This window comes from Ceratotherium simum, chromosome 8, assembly GCF_057802395.1.
Source record: "Ceratotherium simum simum isolate JZ-2026a chromosome 8, ASM5780239v1, whole genome shotgun sequence".
NCBI classification, from domain to species: domain Eukaryota; kingdom Metazoa; phylum Chordata; class Mammalia; order Perissodactyla; family Rhinocerotidae; genus Ceratotherium; species Ceratotherium simum.
This window is the reverse complement of record NC_141907.1, coordinates 29,688,532-29,708,754: the sequence shown is the minus strand read 5'-3', so window position 1 is coordinate 29,708,754 and position 20,223 is coordinate 29,688,532. Positions and strand designations below refer to the sequence as shown.

Below are 20,223 nucleotides of genomic sequence, written 5' to 3'. Positions count from 1 at the left end.
TGAGTATAAAACAGCAGGAATTCAATTTTCCTTAAGAATAAATGAGAAAGTTTGTTCTAAATTAAAGCAGAGGACTAACAAGAAAGTATTTCAATGAAATATCAAAAGAGATGGTAAATATTCTATCTTGGTGAAGAAAATGGACAGTGCTCTGTCCCGAATTAATTAGATATTCATGTCAGTGAAAAATCCCTTTTAAATCTATAAGTGTGTATTAATAGAGAGTTGTTTATTTTTCTCAAAATTGTCTATATAGGCCAGTTAGATATCTTGCCCCATCTCCTGCTCAAAATCATGAGATGATCTGTTGGGAGATATAATTAAAAACAAGATCTTCTCCCAATCCAGAAAACCTCTCTATAAAGATAATAGAAAAAGAAAACACTTTTATTATCAAGTAAGCATTAAACCTGAATGTGATGCAAGTCACAGGCAATCCACCAAGAGCTTGCAAAGACAGAAAGAAATCTCAGCCTTTCATACACACAGTAACTGGTCCTCAGGTAAGACTTCACAATAACATTTGTCTTAACTTTACTTGGTAAGTGAGATGATCATCTGGGTTAGCTAATTGTCTTTATCCGGAGAAAAAATAAATTCTGATATCTTTATGGCAGGAGGTAGTTTTGCAACGTGGAGCAAGAAACCCACAGAAGTTAGGCTCCTACCTTCCCACAGAAGCTGGGAGATAAGGGTGCTGTCTCCTTTAATGTTCACATTTCAAAGAGCTATCTCCCAGGTCCTTGAGAAAGACCTAGGTCAGAATGCTGACACAAGGCCTATTTAGTCTTCAAAGGGATTTACATACATTTCAAAGAGAGGAAAAAGTACGTACAAGTTTTCTAAGTCAAATGCTCTAAGAAAAAGGAAAGGAGAGAAATCTCTTCCCTTATTTTCAATAGGGAGAATTAAGCCTCTTATCTTTACTTTGTATTTGTCCTTACAGTCACTAGACTCTGATACAGATATTCAGTTTCTCTATAGTGCTGGCATCTCAAAGGAGTCTGGCATTTTCAAGCCATTGGATCATCCATTTAGAGGTGGAAGGACATTAATGGAACGTGATAAAGTTATTTTTCCACTTTTTTTAGTTATTGAAAAAAATAGGCAACGAGGTTGTTATATGATGAAATGAAGAGAAGTGAGAAAAATATACAATCCCTTTCAATTATTTCACACAGCTAGAAGCCTGACCTGAATTGGAATCAACACCCAAGATTTCAGATATTTGCCACCTCTTCTTTTCATTTTTGATGTGATCTCAAGTCTCTTAAAATCAGTTTTCAAACAGACAATTTTTTTAGATTTAATTTCTAAAGTCCACACATCAGATTATTTGGCACTTTGTGACTTGATTTTATCAGATGAAAATGCGTGGAAATCATTACTCCAATTTCTACTGGATTCTTGTTGTGTAGTCTTGGCTTTGGGCCTGCTTTTAAGAGCCCTATCTCCCTCCCTCTGTCCCTCCCTCTCTCTCTATCTCTCTCCTCCCTACTCTCTCTTTCTCTGTGTGTGGAATTTCCACCTTTGAGTTGGATAAAATGTCAAAATACTACCTTCCTTAATTCTCTTCACCACATAGGCATTCAAGTACTCCCAAGACAAATTCCTGAAAAAAATAATCAACTCATGGGTTAACTACAGTTTATTTACAATTTAATGAATTTTTCAAGCAATAATTGTATTTTTTCATTGCAGCAATGGTATACATAATTTATATCTTGTTTCTAAGCCTTACAAATGTGTTTTCTAGAGATAAGAGGTCTATTTCCACTGTACATTTGTTCTCTGCATAGCTAATTTTTTTGAAAAGGTTTATAAACATTACTTATAATACATTTGTTAATCATTTTCCCCCTTTAATTGTGGATTTAGACTCAGTTTTGCATGCTGAAATTTTTGTCTCTTTTTTGTTACTTTGGTAATTTAACCTAACCAGATTTGACTTCCAATAATTTATTAACCTAATATAGAATTAATCTTCCTCTCCCACAAACACATGTATATTAACACCCCATATTGATAATTTAAAATAAGTTAAATGCAAAATTTTATTGTTGATGGGAAATAAAACAAAGCAAAGTGTTAACTTGATTTTATGACTTTTTGGAATCTTGCCCCTAAGAATATCTTCTTTTTGGATTTAGGTTCTATTTATCTACTTATTAGTAAACTTCAGAAACAAAATTGATGAAAAATTTTCTTTATATTCAATAGAGGTTAACCGTCCAGAGATTGTGCAGATTTAAGTGAAATTTCCCACAAGGTACTAAAACCTAATAGCAATGGTCATCCGTATTTGTTTTTATTACGTTTTAGAGTTGACATAAAATAACTCTTTTGGAAAGTAAGTTTTTGGAAAGTAAAAATATCAGAGTAACTGGCTTATAATTTTTCAATGTTTATCTAGTGTGGTAATAGATATACATATCCTCAAGATATTTATATTAACAATTGTTTATGTTATTTCATAGGCTAATGTTACAAGGTGGGCCTAACTGTTACTATTTATTATTGTAATAAAAGGAGCTACCACTTACTGAACTCTTGCTATATACTAGGCATTTTGTCAAGTGCTTACATACATTATCTTATAAATCTTCACAACAACCCTGTGAAAGACAAGCAGCTATTGTTTCTACTTGCACAGATAAGGAAATGGAGGCTCAGAAGGGTTAGGTGGCTTGCACAAGCCCATGCACCAGTAATTTCTGGGGATTGAAGATTAATCCAGGTCTGCTTGCATAAACACGACTGTTCTTAACCAGTATACCAACTGCCTCATTTAGAAATTGCCTAGCTCAGTAATGTAAAATTAAATAGGTGAGAGAGTACTGCATTGGGAATTTATAAAGAATCAACTATTACTATATTTCCCTTCCTGATTCTTCTCTCATATCCTCCAGGGATCAACTTGTTGTATCTTTTCTTTGTTTTTGTATCAGAGGAAAAATTCCTGACTCTGGTTATTTACCCAGTTCTGGCTTGCACTCTGCTTCAATGTGTCATATCATTTCATCTTCATAACCATTTAATGTATGTTATTAGTCTTATTTTACAGAGAAGTATATGCAGACTCAAATTGGTTAAATAAATCGACTAAGATCTTTGGACTCTATATAATGATTTTTCCTTTATGACACTGTAATGGTTAGTTTTATGTGTTAACTTAGAGTGTGTTTTTGGATGAGACTAACATTTAAATTGGTGAACTTTGGGTAAAACAGATTGCCCTCCATGATGGGGATGGGCCTTATCCAACCAGCTGAAGGAAAGCAAAAAGAGCAAAAAGATTGACCTCTCTGAAAAGGGGCAGTTCTCCAGCAGACTACCTTCAGAGAATCTATACCATCGGCTCTCCTGGGTATCCAGGCTGCCAGCCCACATTGCAGATTTGGGACTTGTCAGCCTCCATAATTGTGTCAGCCTCCATTGCCTTATAATAAGTCTTTCTATATAAATACGCATCTTATTCGTTCTATTTATCCTGAGAATGTTGGCTAATACACACAGAGTTCCTGGCATACATAATTAATGTTAGAAAACTTGGTAATAGGCAACAAGTCAAACACCATTCACTATTGACCCCACCTGGAGACTTCCATTCAGGGGTCTATTTGGCTCTTCTAATTGTGACCTTTGGTTAAAAAAGTAATTTAATAATAACAAATATTTAGAGGAAAATATTACTTGCAGCATAATTATTATTCAATTACAAATGCAAATAAACAAATTATCATATGTAAGCAACATCCTTCATGTAAATTCTAAAAATCATTATTTAGGAGAGCTGGGGATTACAGTATATTGATTTTTTAAAAACATTTAAATTAGGTATTGGGTAATTGAGCATAAAAAATTCTTAAATGGTTAAATGTTTATATCAGTCTATCAAATTTTACCCATAGTGCCTTGGTCTTTTCCTGTCAAAAACCCAAAGAAGTTTCTCAAGGATTATTACTAAATGTTGATATATATTTATTGGAAAGTCTTCCAAAATAATCAATATGAACATATAAAAGGGCATGTATGCATCTGGCTTTTATTAAGGACAAACTTGTAAATTATAAAAGAGGCAGCACATCTGTTAAATTTGCGATTCAAAAACAAATGGGATAGAAATTAAACTGAAATATAATATATATACATAATATGATCTTAGAAGACTGAGTAGCACAAAAACTAGGTGGAAATCTTTTGAAACTAAGCTATGGAGTAGATTTACTAAAAAGAATAGGAGGAACCAAATAAAATATCTAATTTTTTTTTTTTTTTGTGAGGAAGATCAGCCCTGAGCTAACATCTGTGCCCATCTTCCTCCACTTTATATGGGATGCCGCCACAGCATGGCCTGACAGGCAGTGTGTCGGTGCGCGCCTGGGATCCGCACCCTCGAACCCCTGGCTGCTGCAGCAGAGCGGACGCACTTAACCACTTGCACCACCAGGCCGGCCCCTAAAATGTCTAATTTTTAATCACAATAAAATCTAGAATATTGAAATTTAAAAAGAGGAAATCTAAGGTTAGAAAAGATGCATTCATGTAAAAAGCATCATGACAAAATTTAAAAACAGAGGTAATTATTATTTGATTGGATTTTGCAGAAAAAATAGATTCTATTTGGAAACTAAGATTTGAAAGACATCGGGTAAGGATTCAGAACAGCCAATATACTGCTATTTGGGATTAGAATAAAATAGAACAGAAAAAGCTGGTGGAGAGAGAATCATCAAATAAACACTTAAAAGTTTCTTGATCTGAGGAAAGACTTGAGACAGCAGATGAAAAGCGGTCAGAGAGTACTAGGCAAATTTAGCAAAAATAGACACCCTGCATGTCCAGCAGAAAAGATGACTTGCTTTCAAAGGATATAATGAGGTTGGTGTTAGAGTTTTTTCTTCTGAACAGTAAGGGTCAGAAATCAATAGAGCAACATCAGCAGCTTTGAAAGAAGAAAAGATTAGGGCCTACGAATTCTATACCCAGAGAAGCCATCATTTATTTGCAAGGGCAGGAGAAAGACATTTTCTGACATGCAAGGACATGAAAATTATACGACGTGAGTAGTCATCCTGAAAAAATTACTTGAAGTTATATCCAGCTAATGGAAACATGCATCAAAATAAATTTTTCAAGAAGGGGAGGGAAGTGCATTATATAATAAAAGTTGTGATGAGCAATGAAATCAGAAAAAATAACATAGAAACCATTATTGTAAATATAACAAAACAACGAGAATTTTGTACAGAGATCTCTAAAGAAGGAAATTTGGAGGAAAAACATTATTATTAATTTGCAACAAAGTAATTTCAATAAAAATAACAGGAAGGAAGCAGTAAAAGGGTGGCAATTTTCAATTAATAGTAAAAGTCAGTAATTTGTAATTAATATCTTGATACTGACTTCTCAAAATAATAAATCATATATTTCTGTGACTAAATGCAATCAGAATCATCTGGGCAAGTTATTAAGCACATGTCTTTCCAAGACTCATCTCAGACCATCTGAAACAGAATTTAGGTGTGGGGCCTGGGAATCTAAACTATTAAAAAAAAATCTACCACAATATTTTTTCATGCAGCTGGCATATAAACATTTATTTATATATATATATAATATATTAATATATATTTATATATTATATATATAATATATTAATATATATTTATATATATATATAATATATTAATATATATTATATATATATAATATATTAATATATATTTATATATATATAATATATTAATATATATTTATATATATATATAATATATTAATATATATTTATATATATATATATATATATAAATAGCTCAGCTGTATTATATATAGCTCCACAGCTATATATACTATAGCTCCCAATTGTTCTGGGAGATAGCCAATCAGATCTCCTTTAAAAGAACTGAAGACGCTTACCCTACTATGTCACCCATTTTTTTTACCTTTTTTTCGGCAATTGATAACGGTGGGGAGAAAAGAAAACTGTGAGTGTTTGTCTATTGCATTTAAAAGGTCCCAGAAGACCGCATATTAAAATAGGGGTGAGAACCTATAATGTTTTCAAAAATTCTATAAAAATTCTTTAATTGTTTTCTGCTTCTTGTTTAAAATTTTACTGATGGAGACTGCCTTTTAACGTCTCAAATGAGGTCAGCAAACAAACAAACTTGGAACAGACATCACCACTGACCCCACAACGGTGCATGAAATGAAGTAAGAAATTTGTGATTTGTGGTTACGGTATTCAATCTTTTCTGCCCTGGCGAAATAATATAAGGGCTCAGAACACCTTCTCCTTTTGAGGCTGTCACCTGGTTGTGAACTCAGAGACTGGCTGTGAGTTGTGGGTAAAAAATTCTAGGTTTGCCCATGATCAAGTGAACGCTGGGATTTACCTTTGCAGAGAGTTGAAGACAGAAGAAATGAATGTTGCTCAGGGAAAGACTATCAGTGCATTACTGAAATAGACAAAGCTGCTAAAACAAATAGAGCTAAAAGTCTATAAAGACTCAAAACTCTGGAAGCTTATTTCCCAAACAAACAACAATCCAAGATGGGCGCTATGTCTCCGTGGGCAGCAGTCCTCCACTCGGTAATTCAGATGCTGAAATTTTTTCTATCTTATGTCTCTGCCATCCCTTAGAGCTTCATCATCAGCACCCAGTTGGCAGAATGGGGGAATGAGAATGTTTCCATTAGAAGAACTGAAGACAAGACAACAATTAGAGCTAAAGAAGCATAATTCTTTAAAACGTAATTCCTGAAACATAATTTTTGGCTAGATAGCCTCCAATAGATAGATGTCCCTGCTAGAAGATATAAAAAGCTTACACTGGGCTGTCTTATTCAACATCCTGAAATTTCCATCTTATTACACTGAAAAGAGTCCAGATTGATCCTAGCTCTCTGAAAGGTGTCACCTCAATAAATGTAAACCAAAAACTTTTGAAATTAATAAGAAAAAGAGAAAGGTGAGTGCTTTAACTGAAAAATAGACAAAGGACCCAAATTTACAAAAGAAGAAATAAAAAGGGAAATAAACATAAGAATTATATTCAATTACACTAAAACCACAAAATGCAATTGACTCCTCCTCCTCAAACTAACATAACATTTAGTCTAGTAATACCCAGTGTTAGTAACGTTGCATTATCCATTCTTACCCATTGCTGGTGGATTTTTTTTTTAAGAAAGTAGACTCTCTTTTTTTTTTACTTACTGAAAAATAGCTAGAAATGTATGTCTACAGTCTTAAAATAATGTTTGACTCAGTAGATTCACTTCCAGCCACCTACCCTATGGAAATCAACCAAGATGTGGATCATGATTTATGAATAAGGACACTCATTGCAGAATTATCTATAATAATGAAAAATTGGTAGAAAATTCTAGTTGTAGTAGAATAAATAAATTATGTTATAGCCATATGATGGACTGTCACTCACTTATTCAATAATATATTTCAAAAAAGTTATATACATGTAAAAGTGCTCACAATATAACTGAAAAAAAGTAAACTACAAAACTGTCTATATATGATATGATATATCACAGAATACCAACTTGATGAATAGAGAAGTAAAACCAAAAATGAACAACCCGAATTAAAACAATACATATAAAAGAAAAAAGTCTAATAAAATTTATGCTAAAATATGTATATTTTTTTAATTTTTTGTTTATTGCAGTAACATTGGTTTATAACATTGTAAAAATTTCAGGTGTACATCATTGTACTTCTATTTCTGCATAGATTACATCATGTTCACCACCAAAATACTAATTACAACCCATCACCACACACATGTACCGAATTATCCCTTTCACCCTCCTCCCTCCCCCCTTCCCCTCTGGTAACCACCAATCCAATCTCTGACTCTATGTGTTTGTTTATTGTTGTTATCTACTACTACTTAATGAAGGAAATCATACGGTATTTGACCTTCTCACTCTGACTTATTTCACTTTGCATTATACCCTCAGTGTCCATCCATGTTGTCACAAATGGCTGGATTTCATCGTTTCTTACGGCTGAGTAGTATTCCATTGTGTATATATACCACAGCTTCTTTACCCATTCGTCCCTTGATGGGAACTTAGGTTGCTTCCAAGTCTTGGCTATTGTGAATAACGCTGCAATGAGCACAGGGGTGCATGTACCTTTGCAAATTGGTGTTTTCAAGTTCTTTGGATAAATACCCAACAGTGGAATAGCTGGATCATATGGTAGTTCTATCGTTGATTTTTTGAGGAATCTCCATACTGTTTTCCATAGTGGCTGCACCAGTTTGCACTCCCACCAGCAGTGTATGAGAGTTCCCTTCTTTCCACATCCTCTCCAACACATGTTGTTTCCTGTCTTGTTAATTATAGCCATTCTGACGGGTGTGAGGTGATATCTCATTGTAGTTTTGATTTGCATTTCCCTGATAGTTAGTGATTTTGAACATCTTTTCATGTGTCTGTTGGCCATCTGTATATCTTCTTTGGAGAAATGTCTGTTCAGGTCTTTTGCCCATTTTTTAATTATGTTGTTAGTTTTGTTGTTGTTGAGATGCATGAGTTCTTTATATATTTTGGAGATTAAGCCCTTATCAGATGTATGGTTTGCAAATATCTTCTCCCAATTGTTAAGTTGTCTTTTCGTTTTGTTGATGGTTTCCTTTGCTGTGCAGAAGCTTTTTAGTTTGATGTAGTCCCATTTGTTTATTTTTTCTATTGTTTCTCTTGCCCGGTCAGACGTGGTGTTTGAAAAGATGTTGCTAAGACCGATGTCGAAGAGCGTACTACCTATGTTTTCTTCTAGAAGTTTCATAGTTTCAGGTCTTACATTCAAGTCTTTAATCCATTTGGAGTTAATTTTTGTGCATGGTGTAAGGTAAGGGTCTACTTTCATTTTTTTGCATGTGGCTATCCAGTTTTCCCAACACCGTTTTTTTTTTTTTTTTTTTTTTTCAGGTGTACATCATTGTACTTCTGTTTCTGCATAGATTACATCATGTTCACCACCAAAATACTAATTACAGCCCATCACCACACACATGTACCCAATTATCCCTTTCACCCTCCTCCCTCCCCCCTTCCCCTGTGGTAACCACCAATCCAATCTCTGTCCCTATGTGTTTGTTTATTGTTGTTATTATCTACTACTTAATGAAGGAAATCATACGGTATTTGACCTTCTCCCTCTGACTTATTTTACTTTGCATCATGCCCTCAATGTCCATCCATGTTGTCACAAATGGCTGGATTTCATCGTTTCTTATGGCTGAGTAGTATTCCATTGTGTATATATACCACAGCTTTTTTATCCATTCATCCCTTGATGGGCACTTAGGTTGCTTCCAAGTCTTGGCTATTGTGAATAAGGCTGCAATGAACACAGGGGTGCATGTACCTTTGCAAATTGGTGTTTTCAAGTTCTTTGGATAAATACCCAACAGTGGAATAGCTGGATCATATGGTAGTTCTATCATTGATTTTTTGAGGAATCTCCATACTGTTTTCCATAGTGGCTGCACCAGTTTGCACTCCCACCAGCAGTGTATGAGAGTTCCCTTCTCTCCACATCCTCTCCAACACATGTTGTTTCCTGTCTTGTTAATTATAGCCATTCTGACGGGCGTGAGGTGATATCTCATTGTAGTTTTGATTTGCATTTCCTGATAGTTAGTGATTTTGAACATCTTTTCATGTGTCTGTTGGCCATCTGTATATCTTCTTTGGAGAAATGTCTGTTCAGGTCTTTTGCCCATTTTTTAATTGGGTTGGTAGTTTTTGTTGTTGAGATGCATGAGTTCTTTATATATTTTGGAGATTAAGCCCTTATCAGATGTATGGTTTGCAAATATCTTCTCCCAATTGTTAGGTTGTCTTTTCGTTTTGTTGATGGTTTCCTTTGCTGTGCAGAAGCTTTTTAGTTTGATGTAGTCCCATTTGTTTATTTTTTCTATTGTTTCTCTTGCCCGGTCAGATGTGGTGTTTGAAAAGATGTTGCTAAGACTGATGTCGAAGAGCGTACTGCCTATGTTTTCTTCTAGAACTTTCACAGTTTCAGGTCTTACATTCAAGTCTTTAATCCATTTGGAGTTAATTTTTGTGTATTGTGTAAGGTAAGAGTCTACTTTCATTTTTTTGCATATGGCTATCCAGTTTTCCCAACACCATTTGTTGAAGAGACTTTCTTTTCCCCATTGTATGTTCTTGGCTCCTTTGTCAAAGATTAGCTGTCCATAGATGTGTGGGTTTATTTCTGGGCTTTCGATTCTATTCCATTGATCTGTGTGTCTGTTTTTGTGCCAGTACCATGCTGTTTTGGTTACTATAGCTTTGTAGTATATTTTGAAATCAGGGAGTGTGATACCTCCAGCTTTGTTCTTTTTCTCAGGATTCCTTTAGCTATTCGGGTCTTTTGTTGTTCCATATAAATTTTAGGATTCTTTGTTCTATTTCTGTGAAAAATGTTGTTGGAACTTTGATAGGGATTGCATTGAATCTATAGATGGCTTTAGGAAGTATGGACATCTTAACTATGTTAATTCTTCCAATCCAAGAGCACGGAATATCTTTCCATTTCTTTGTGTCTTCTTCAATTTCTTTCAGAAATGTTTTATAGTTTTCGGCGTACAGATCTTTCACCTCTTTGGTTAAGTTTATTCCTAGGTATTTTATTCTTTTTGTTGCAATTGTAAATGGGATGGTATTCTTAATTTCTCTTTCTGCTACTTCGTTGTTAGTGTACAGAAATGCAACTGATTTTTGTATGTTGATTTTGTATCCTGCAACTTTACCATATTCGTTTACTACTTCTAAAAGTTTTCTGGTGGATTCTTTAGGGTTTTCTATATATAAAATCATGTCATCTGCAAATAGTGACAGTTTCACTTCTTCCTTTCCAATTTGGATCCCTTTTATTTCTTTCTCTTGCCTGATTGCTCTGGCTAGGACTTCCAATACTATGTTAAATAGGAGTGGTGACAGTGGGCATCCTTGTCTGGTTCCTGTTCTTAGAGGGATAGCTTTCAGTTTTTCACCATTGAGGATGATATTAGCTGTGGGTTTCTCATATATGCTCTTTATTATGTTGAGGTACTTTCCTTCTATACCCATTTTATTCAGAGTTTTTATCATAAATGGATGCTGTATCTTGTCAAGTGCTTTCTCTGCATCTATTGAGATGATCATGTGATTTTTGTTCTTCATTTTATTAATGTGGTGTATTACGTTGATTGATTTGCGAATGTTAAACCATCCCTGCATACCTGGAATAAATCCCACTTGATCATGGTGTATAATCTTTTTAACGTATTGTTGTATGCGATTTGCTAGTATTTTGTTGAGGATTTTCGCATCGATGTTCATCAGTGATATTGGCCTGTAATTTTCTTTTTTTGTGTTGTCCTTGTCTGGCTTTGCTATCACGGTAATGTCAGCTTCGTAGAATGAGTTAGGGAGCTTCCCCCCCCCGTCAATTTTTTGGAAGAGTTTGAGAAGGATAGGTATTAAGTCTTCTTTGAATGTTTGGTAGAATTCACCAGGGAAGCCGTCTGGTCCTGGACTTTTATTTTTGGGGAGGTTTTTGATTACTGTTTCGATCTCCTTACTGGTGATTGGTCTAGTCAAATTCTCTACTTCTTCTTGATCCAGTTTTGGAAGGTTGTATGATTCTAAGAATTTATCCATTTCTTCCAGATTGTCGAATTGGTTGGCATATAGCTTTTCATAGTATTCTCTTATAATCTTTTGTATTTCTGAGGTGTCTGTTGTAACCTCTCCTCTTTCATTTCTGATTTTACTTATTTGTGCCTTCTCTCTTTCTTTCTTGGTGAGTCTAGCTAAAGGTTTGTCAATTTTGTTGATCTTTTCAAAGAACCAGCTCTTGGTTTTATTAATTTTTTCTATTGTGTTTTTGGTCTCTATTTCATTTATTTCTGCTCTGATTTTTATTATTTCCCTTCTTCTACTGATTTTGGGCTTTGTTTGTTCTTCTTTTTCCAGTTCCTTTAGGTGCATTGTTAGATTGTTTATTTGAGATTTTTCTTGTTTGTTGAGATAGGCCTGTATCGCTATAAACTTCCCTCTTAGAACCGCTTTTGCTGTATCCCATAAATTCTGGCATGTCGTATTTTCATTTTCATGTGTCTCCAGGTATTTTTTGATTTCTTCTTTGATTTCTTCGTTAACCCAGTCGTTGTTCAGTAGCATTTTGTTTAATCTCCATGTATTTGTGGCTTTTCTGATTATCTTCCTATAGTTGATTTCAAGTTTCATACCGTTGTGGTCAGAAAAGATGGTTGGTATTATTTCAATCTTCTTAAATTTATGGAGACTTGTTTTGTGGCCTAATATGTGATCAATCCTGGAGAATGTTCCATGTGCATTTGAAAAGAACGTGTATTCTTCGGTTTTTGGATGGAATGCTCTGTATATATCTACTAGGTCCATCTGTTCTAGTGTGTCGTTTAAGGCCAATGTTTCCTTATTGATCTTCTGTTTGGATGATCTATCCATTGGTGTAAGTGGAGTATTAAAGTCCCCTACTATTATTGTGTTACTGTCTATTTCTGTTTTTATGTCTGTTAATAATTGCTTTATATATTTAGGTGCACCTACATTGGGTGCATAGATATTTGCAAGTGTTACATCCTCTTGTTGGATTGTTCCCTTGATCATTATGTAATGCCCTTCTTTGTCTCTTTTTACAGTTTTTGTTTTAAAGTCTATTTTGTCTGATATGAGTACTGCTACCCCAGCTTTCTTTTCATTGCCATTTGCGTGGAGTATCTTTTTCCATCCCTTCCCTTTCAGTTTGTGAGTGTCTTTAGGTCTGAAGTGTGTCTCTTGTATGCAGCATATACATGGGTCTTGTTGTTTTATCCAGTCAGCCACCCTATGCCGTTTAATTGGAGCATTTAGTCCATTGACGTTTAAAGTAGCTATTGATAAGTATGTACTTACTGCCATTTTTTAACTTTTTTTTTTTTCCCTCAGTATTTTAGTAGTCCTTCTCTGTTCCTTACTTCTTCTATACAGAATTGATGGTCACTTTAGTTTGACCTCTGTCTGAAAGCTGCACTCTTTAACTCCCCTCCTCCCTCATTTTATGTTTTTAATATCATATCTAACCTATTTTGTGTGCATTTGTATCTATTACGTTCTAATCATGGAAATAAATAATTTTTCCTATTTGTGATCTTCTCTTTTCCCCTTAAATCAGTCCCTTTAACATTTCTTGTAGCACTGGTTTCTTGGTGACAAACTCCTTTAATTTTTGCTTATCTGGGAAAATTTTGATCTCTCCTTCCATTTTGAATGATAACCTTGCTGGGTAGAGTATTCTTGGATGTAAGTTTTTTCCTTTCAGCATTTTAAATATATCGTGCCATTCTCTTCTAGCCTGTAAGGTTTCTGCTGAGAAGTCAGCTGATAGCCTTATGGGGTTTCCTTTGTATGTAACTTGACATTCTCTTGCGGCTTTTAGGATTCTCTCTTTATCTTTAATTCTGGACATTTTGATTGTGATGTGTCTTGGTGTGGGCCTCTTTGGGTTTATCTTGTTTGGGGCTCTCTGTGATTCCTGTACCTGGATGTCTGTTTCCTTCCTTAGGTTAGGGAAGTTTTCATCTATTATTTCTTGAAATAGATTCTTTGCCCCCTTGTCTTGCTCTTCTCCTTCCGGGACACCTATAACACAGATGTTAGTGCACTTGATGTTGTCCCAGAGGTCCCTTAGACTGTCCTCACTCTTTTTAATTCTTTTCTCTTTTACCTGTTCACCTCGGGTAATTTCTTCTAGTCTTTCTTCCAGCTCACACATCCGTTCTTCTGTATCCTCTACTCTGCTTTTGAGTCCCTCTAATGAATTTTTCATTTCCAGTATTGTATTCTTCATTTCTGATTGGTTCTTTTTTATATCTTCCATTTCTTTGTTGACATTCTCACTGAGTTCATCTATTCTTCTCCCCAGATCAGTGAGCATCCTTAACACTCTTAGTTTGAACTCTCTGTCGGGTAGGTTGCTCATTTCTGTTTCACTTAGTTCCTTTTCTGGGGTTTTGTCCTGTTCCCTTACTTTGAATGTATTCTTTTGCCTCCTCATTTTGCCTCTTTCCCTGTGCTTGTGTCTACGTATTAGGTAGGTCAGCTACATCTCCTGCTCTTGGATAGGTGACCTTATGTAAGTCATGCCTTAGGAGGCTTCCAGTGTGCTTCCCTCAGTTCTCAATGTTCCAGGGGTGGCCCCTATGTGGTCTACGTTTGTCCTTCTATTGTGGCCTGTTAGCTCTCCCTATAGGCGCCCAGGGAGGCTGAGTTATGCTCCTGGCCAGCTGTTGTAATGCTCAGCTGCTTGTAGTTGTTGTGGGCCCTTCAGTCTCTTTATCAGGTGTGGGGCACCCCAGCACATTTGGCTGCAAGTTCTAATACCACATTTGTGTTGCAGTATTTCTTTTAACTGAGTAGGCCCCCAGCATGGCAGGTTGTTAGGCTCAGGGCCTTACAATTGCTCTAAGCCTCTAGCCTATTATGTCTCTTGTCAGCTCTCTGAGGATTGCAGCTGGGTGGGGCTGGCCTCAGGCACAGGAGCACCCAATTGTTTCAGGCTTTGGAAGGTGGGGTAAACCTCCTATGTGGGTCTTTGAGAAGCACAAGTCTTCTGCAGCTGACAAGCCCTGTTGCCCACAGGTCCACACACATGGTCAACACAGTCCTGCCCCGTGTGAGCACCCCGACCTCCCCAAGTGGACCCAGTCTCTCCACGGCGGGAGCCCCACACACTCCGCCACCACCCCACACTCTCTACCGGCTCCTTGTGCACACCCTGCTCCGCTCAAGTCGGCTCAGTTGCCAGGTTGCAGAGAATCCAGTCACCAATCTATGCAGGCCCACACGTTGCCTGAGGGCTTGTTGTTGGGTGGGGCCAGTCTCTAGGGTGGGCTGCCTGCCCTGGCTGAGCTGGATTAAATCGGTGCTCTAGCGGGTGGAGCAGACCCTGGGCTAGCAGGCCTCAGGGAGAACTCCAATGGCGTCTGTGTCAGCAAGCTCACACCAGGCCACAACAATGGCCGCCGCCAATGTCCCAGTCCCTGGAGAGGTCTCACCCCTCACCGAGATGCACTCAGGGCCTATTAGGTGAGTCTCTTGTCACCAAAGCACTGTGCACCTTTCTTTCTGGTGATTTTAGGATGCTTTCTGGAACGGGTGAGTGTGTGCGCTGGCCCTTTAAGAGCCAGTTTTAGTTTCTTTGTGAACCGGGTTTTCTGGGGGTGCTCCCCAATGTTTTAGTAGCAGGCAAAGTCAGATATTATGCCGCTGGTGTCGATTGTTCTGGGTCCACAAAATGCCCACAGCGGGGGCGCTCCCCGGCTCAGGGCCCCGCGCCTCCAGGGAGGCTGCGTACCTGTGAGCTGCTCCCGGCGGCCGTGAAGCTGGCGGCTTGTGAAGGCGGCGTTTTTCCTCTCCAGAAGGGAGTCTCTGCCTCTTCCACCTCAGTTAGGATTGTCCGTTGTTGCAGGAGTTCCTCTCATCCAGTTTTCAGTTCTGTCTCAGGGGTAATTTTTCCACGAGTAGTTGTAAATTGGCTGTGTCCACGGGAGGAGGTGAGTTCAGAGTCTGCCTACGCCGCCATCTTGACTCCGCCCCTCTATGCTAAAATATTAATAACAGCTTTTCTCTTTGAGGTTTTAATATTATGGGTGATAAATCTTTTATGTATTTCTATATTTCCCAGAATTTCTACAGCTAATATATATCCTTTTATCATTTAAAATATTCTGTTAAGGAATAAAATATAACATTTGTAGAAATGAGTTTGGAATAGACTTGAGATGTTATATATTCTGAAATTCTACTCCATGCAATAATCCCCTCGATACTAAATTAAATCATTACTTCCTGGTGCTAGTGGCCAAATATGGTTTCTGTAAAGTTTGATGATCCTTTCTCTGTATAAGAGAGCAGTTAGGAAATCAGTAGACAGAAGCAGGGCATGAGCTACTCACTTTATTTTTATTTATTTAAAGTCTATTCTTTTTTTTTTAAGTTCAACCCTTCCAAATAATTATAGTATGTTTTTCCTCATCAAAGAAATATTTGAATGATTATTGAATATAATTAATAATTTACAATTAACATTTTCATTAGCAGTTTGGATGCTTGTCGACAGATTTAAGTCCTCTCTCTGCTAAATGAAAACTGTAGTGGCTACGTGACAGGAGCATCTCCTCCTCACTTTTGGAGATGTTGACTTTAAAAAACATCATTTTCTATATAAAATTTCAGAAGATGCTTTTAGATAACTCTCTTCTATTTGTTTTGAAAAAATGCCTGTAATCTATTGTAAAGTATGCAGTTTTCCAAAAGCCATAGCTAGTTGCCTAGCAACACACTCGGTTATGTCATATAATGAAAGCAATGTGATAAAATGCTGTTTTTCAGGTATTAATTTTTAAACACTTTTCTGGCTAAAAGAATATATTTTATGGATGGAAATTTTCAAGAGATGGGTCTTGTAAAAACAAACTAAGAGAGGGTAAATACCATCCTAATTACGAGTCATTTTCTTAATGACAGAATATTAAAATTCAAACCCAACTGTAAGGATGTGAAAACTCCTAGCCAGCCCCCCGGGCTCTACCTCTTCCTCCCTGAAGCACTCACTGCATTAAGAGCCCACAGTACGAGGATAAAATTGCATGTCTGTGAAGGGACTTAATGGCATTATGACATTTACTGAACACACAGAGTGCCTTAAACGCAACAGGAAATATCTAACTTTGAAAAAGTTCTTTATTTTTTTAAATGTCAGAACTCTTAGAGCAGGAAAAATTTAAAAGCTAAATTTAAATCCTAGCATGAAAATATGAACAATCACTTCTTGTTGGCTTTTTTTTTAATTCATGATTTTTTCCTTCCATTTCAAAGAGTTACTTGAAAACTCTCATACCCTCTGCTTTTTCGCTTAAACACTTTCCTGATATTCACTAATATTAGAAATCAGCCAAACCTCCTATTTCCTCTCTGCTTCCTTTTCAAATTTCATCTGCCTTTTCTATTTCCCACAAATGTCAACTTCTTTCTTCAGTTGTCTTTTTGTGCCTGTGTGTGTGTGTGTGTGTGTGTGTGTGGTTGTGTGGTGGTTTTGGTGGTAGGGCATGGGTGGAAGAGTTCATAAAAGATGGGAGACCCTCTCATATAAAAATACATTTAACCAGTAATCAAAGATATGGCCTTTCTCTTAAGTTTGTTTGAGGGCTTAGAATTTAAACCTAGGCTACAGTTCAGAATTTTTCATTTTTATCTGATTTCTGTTCCTTTGACACTTAAGAGTTATTGACATAGTGCTGTCCATTATACTTTCATATTCCAAGGTGTTGTTATTATTAGTGAGGGGTGGGAATGACAGGCAAGGCAAATGCTTGACCATCAGTCATTTTAATGCTTTATTCACTGGCAAACTGCTGCTCTTAGGACAGCTTACTTTTATTAAAGTTTCTACCCTCCCTTTCCTTCTTATAAAGAATTGGTCATAAAAGTTCTGGAGCAAGGATAAGGATATGCATTCATGAAAGAATTTCATCACAAAAAGACTACATGTTTCAGTCCCTTAATCTGGGTGGGCCACATAAGTAATTCAGTCCATTGGCATGAGAGTGAAGGGAGGTGTTTACTTACAGATTAGACGTGGTAAAAATCCTTGCGTTATGCAGTGATACTGTAGTCCAAGTATTGAGGATGGTGGGTGGCATCTAAGAGGCAGATGGCCTGGATCCCTGAGATGAGTGACCACTTGGAAGCAAGCCACCAGGAAAACTGCCCAATCAGAAACGTCCACATTTTATTTTCACTGCATGAGAAATAGTATTTATTGTATCAAGTCATTACGATTTGGAGAACTTTGTCATAGCAGCTAGTGTTACTCATGATGACTAATAAAAGCCCATTCACTTTATGTTCACATAACTGATTCAGTCTGATGTTTAGGCCTGCACACTATAATCTGCAGCAGCGTAAGGCCTGTCTATGCCAAAATATCTCAACAGACTTATCTACCATTCTTCTATAACATCTTATCCTTAAATCCTTCCAGTAGGATCCTCTTATTATATAAATCTTTTTATTTCTCTCTTGAGGAAAAGTAGGCTATTCATATACATTTTCACATTAGTATGACATTTTTGTAAAGAATCCAGTATTAAGGTACCCTAGAGATTCCTAATTGGGTGTGTATGCGGGGTGGGGTGGCAAGGAAAACACTGATTTTAGAAGGAGGCAATACTTAGGGAGATTTTGGGGTATTAACAAGCCAGATCTCCCTGGTATATGTTCCACACTCCTCTATGTGACAAAATAATGCATTTTTCCCACTTTTTTGTTATGGTATATCACATATAACATAAAATTTACCATCTTAGCCACTTTTTTTTGCACTTCTATATTAGTGTCTCCCCAGGCCTAATTTAACAAGCAGGCTTAAGGACTACAATGTAATTGATGGGATAGGGAAAAGAGGGCTGCCTCAGATCCTCAAGCTTGCCTCACCCACTGGCATGTCCATGGTTACCACTTCCTACCTTCACTTTAGGACACTGTGCCTAGTTACGCCAACCTCCAAGGAAGGATAACTCCTTAGGTTTCAATGTCAATGACATCCTAAGTGTAACTAAAAAATCAAAGGCAGGGCTCTATGGAAGGGAGCGGTGCTGGAGGCAAGGTGATAAAGCTCCAAGACTACTTAGAAGGGGCAGAAAGGGTGAATGTGGGGATCACACTCCAATACAGTTTTAAGGTCAATTTGGTCTTGCTAATGAGTTTTCAATGTCTCTGCCTTTTTCAGATCCACCATTTGCTAACATTTTTATTTAAGCTTAAATATCCAAACACACACATCTTAACTATTTTTAAGGATAAAGTACAGTGGTCTTAAATACATTCATATTGTTGTGCAACCATGTCCACCATTCATTTCCATAACTCTTCTCATCTTATAAAACTGAAGTTCTGTACCCATTAAGCAATAACTTCCATTCCCTTCTCCCCTCAGACCCTGGCAACCACCGTTCTACTTTCTGTTTCTATGATTTTGACCACTCTAAGTTTTAAAAATATTATTTCTATTCCTTGATTTAGTCCTCATATTTTCTCTTACCGTTTGCCATCTTTCCCAGTCCACTCTCTTTGGCCATTTTAAGATAGTTAATGTCACAAGGAAGGAAAGCATGGATTTTTTGAAGAAGGGCAAGAGTGGAAAGAGTGGGGAGAAATAGAAAGGATTCCAGGCAAAGACAACATATTTTGGGGAAGACATGATGAAAAAGGTGACTTGAGAGCAAGACTTTCTGTCCCTGAGATTTGTAAAGGCTTCTGGTCTGGGAGTCAGGAAAGAGTTGGAGATGAAACAGGAAGAACTTTGTAAATTCTATGGGATTTTTGGCTGTAAGAGCAGGGAGTAGGGTCCCTGAGAATATATGATTTTGTGATATACTTAAGGAGACAGAATTTTAAACAGCTTCAAGGAATTCTCAGAAAAATACAGAAGCAGCAAAACAAGTCTCATGCATAAAAGAATGGCAAAAATGTTGTGGAACACAGTATGTCTGGGTAGACAGCTACATAGGATGTTCTGTACAGGGCAAATAAACTCCATTTGTTTAAGAACAGCAGGGAAGCAGGAGTGGGAAAGGACTGTAAACAACAGCCTAAAATTTTTACTAAAGCGGAAAAATGTTACCTGTTTACTAGATTGATTAAAGAACTGCACGACCTAAAAAGCTGCAATTGAGAGAAAACTGAGAGGCGGCCCCACAGGAAGATTTAACGCTCAGTGGATGCCTTCATTGACAGATTACATTGAATAAGTGCAATGAATTCAATTGATAAAGTCAATTCCATCTCCATCCCATACTTTGCCATTATATAAAGGCTCCAGATTTTAGAATAAGTTTCAAAGAAGAGGATGCAACACCAAAAAGAATAAGACTAATTTCTGCCAAATGGTGAAGTGAGGCTTCATATTAGAAGTTAAATTCAGAGATAAAAATGAAATTATACTTATTGTTCATCTGAGTATCTTATGTAGAATTATAACTGCTGTAATAAGTATGCTTACATGGTTCCACCTTCTCAAACCTTAATTCCTGGTTTACATTGGAGCTTCGGGGAAGCTTAGGGTCGGTTCTGACCTTTCTGTTTTCAGCAGTTTACTGGGAGTAGTTTCTTCGGCAT

The 20,223-nt window shown here is 36.7% G+C and overlaps 1 long non-coding RNA gene across 1 annotated transcript in view; it reads left to right on the top strand.

Annotated features, from left to right (window-relative positions):
• The first annotated feature begins 14,979 nt into the window (after positions 1–14,979).
• The window catches only part of LOC147916422 (uncharacterized), a 43,972-nt gene continuing 38,728 nt past the window's right edge, over positions 14,980–20,223 (top strand). The window contains exon 1 of the long non-coding RNA XR_015552985.1: positions 14,980–15,132. This is a non-coding gene — a long non-coding RNA (uncharacterized LOC147916422). The remainder of the gene's footprint in view (positions 15,133–20,223) is intronic.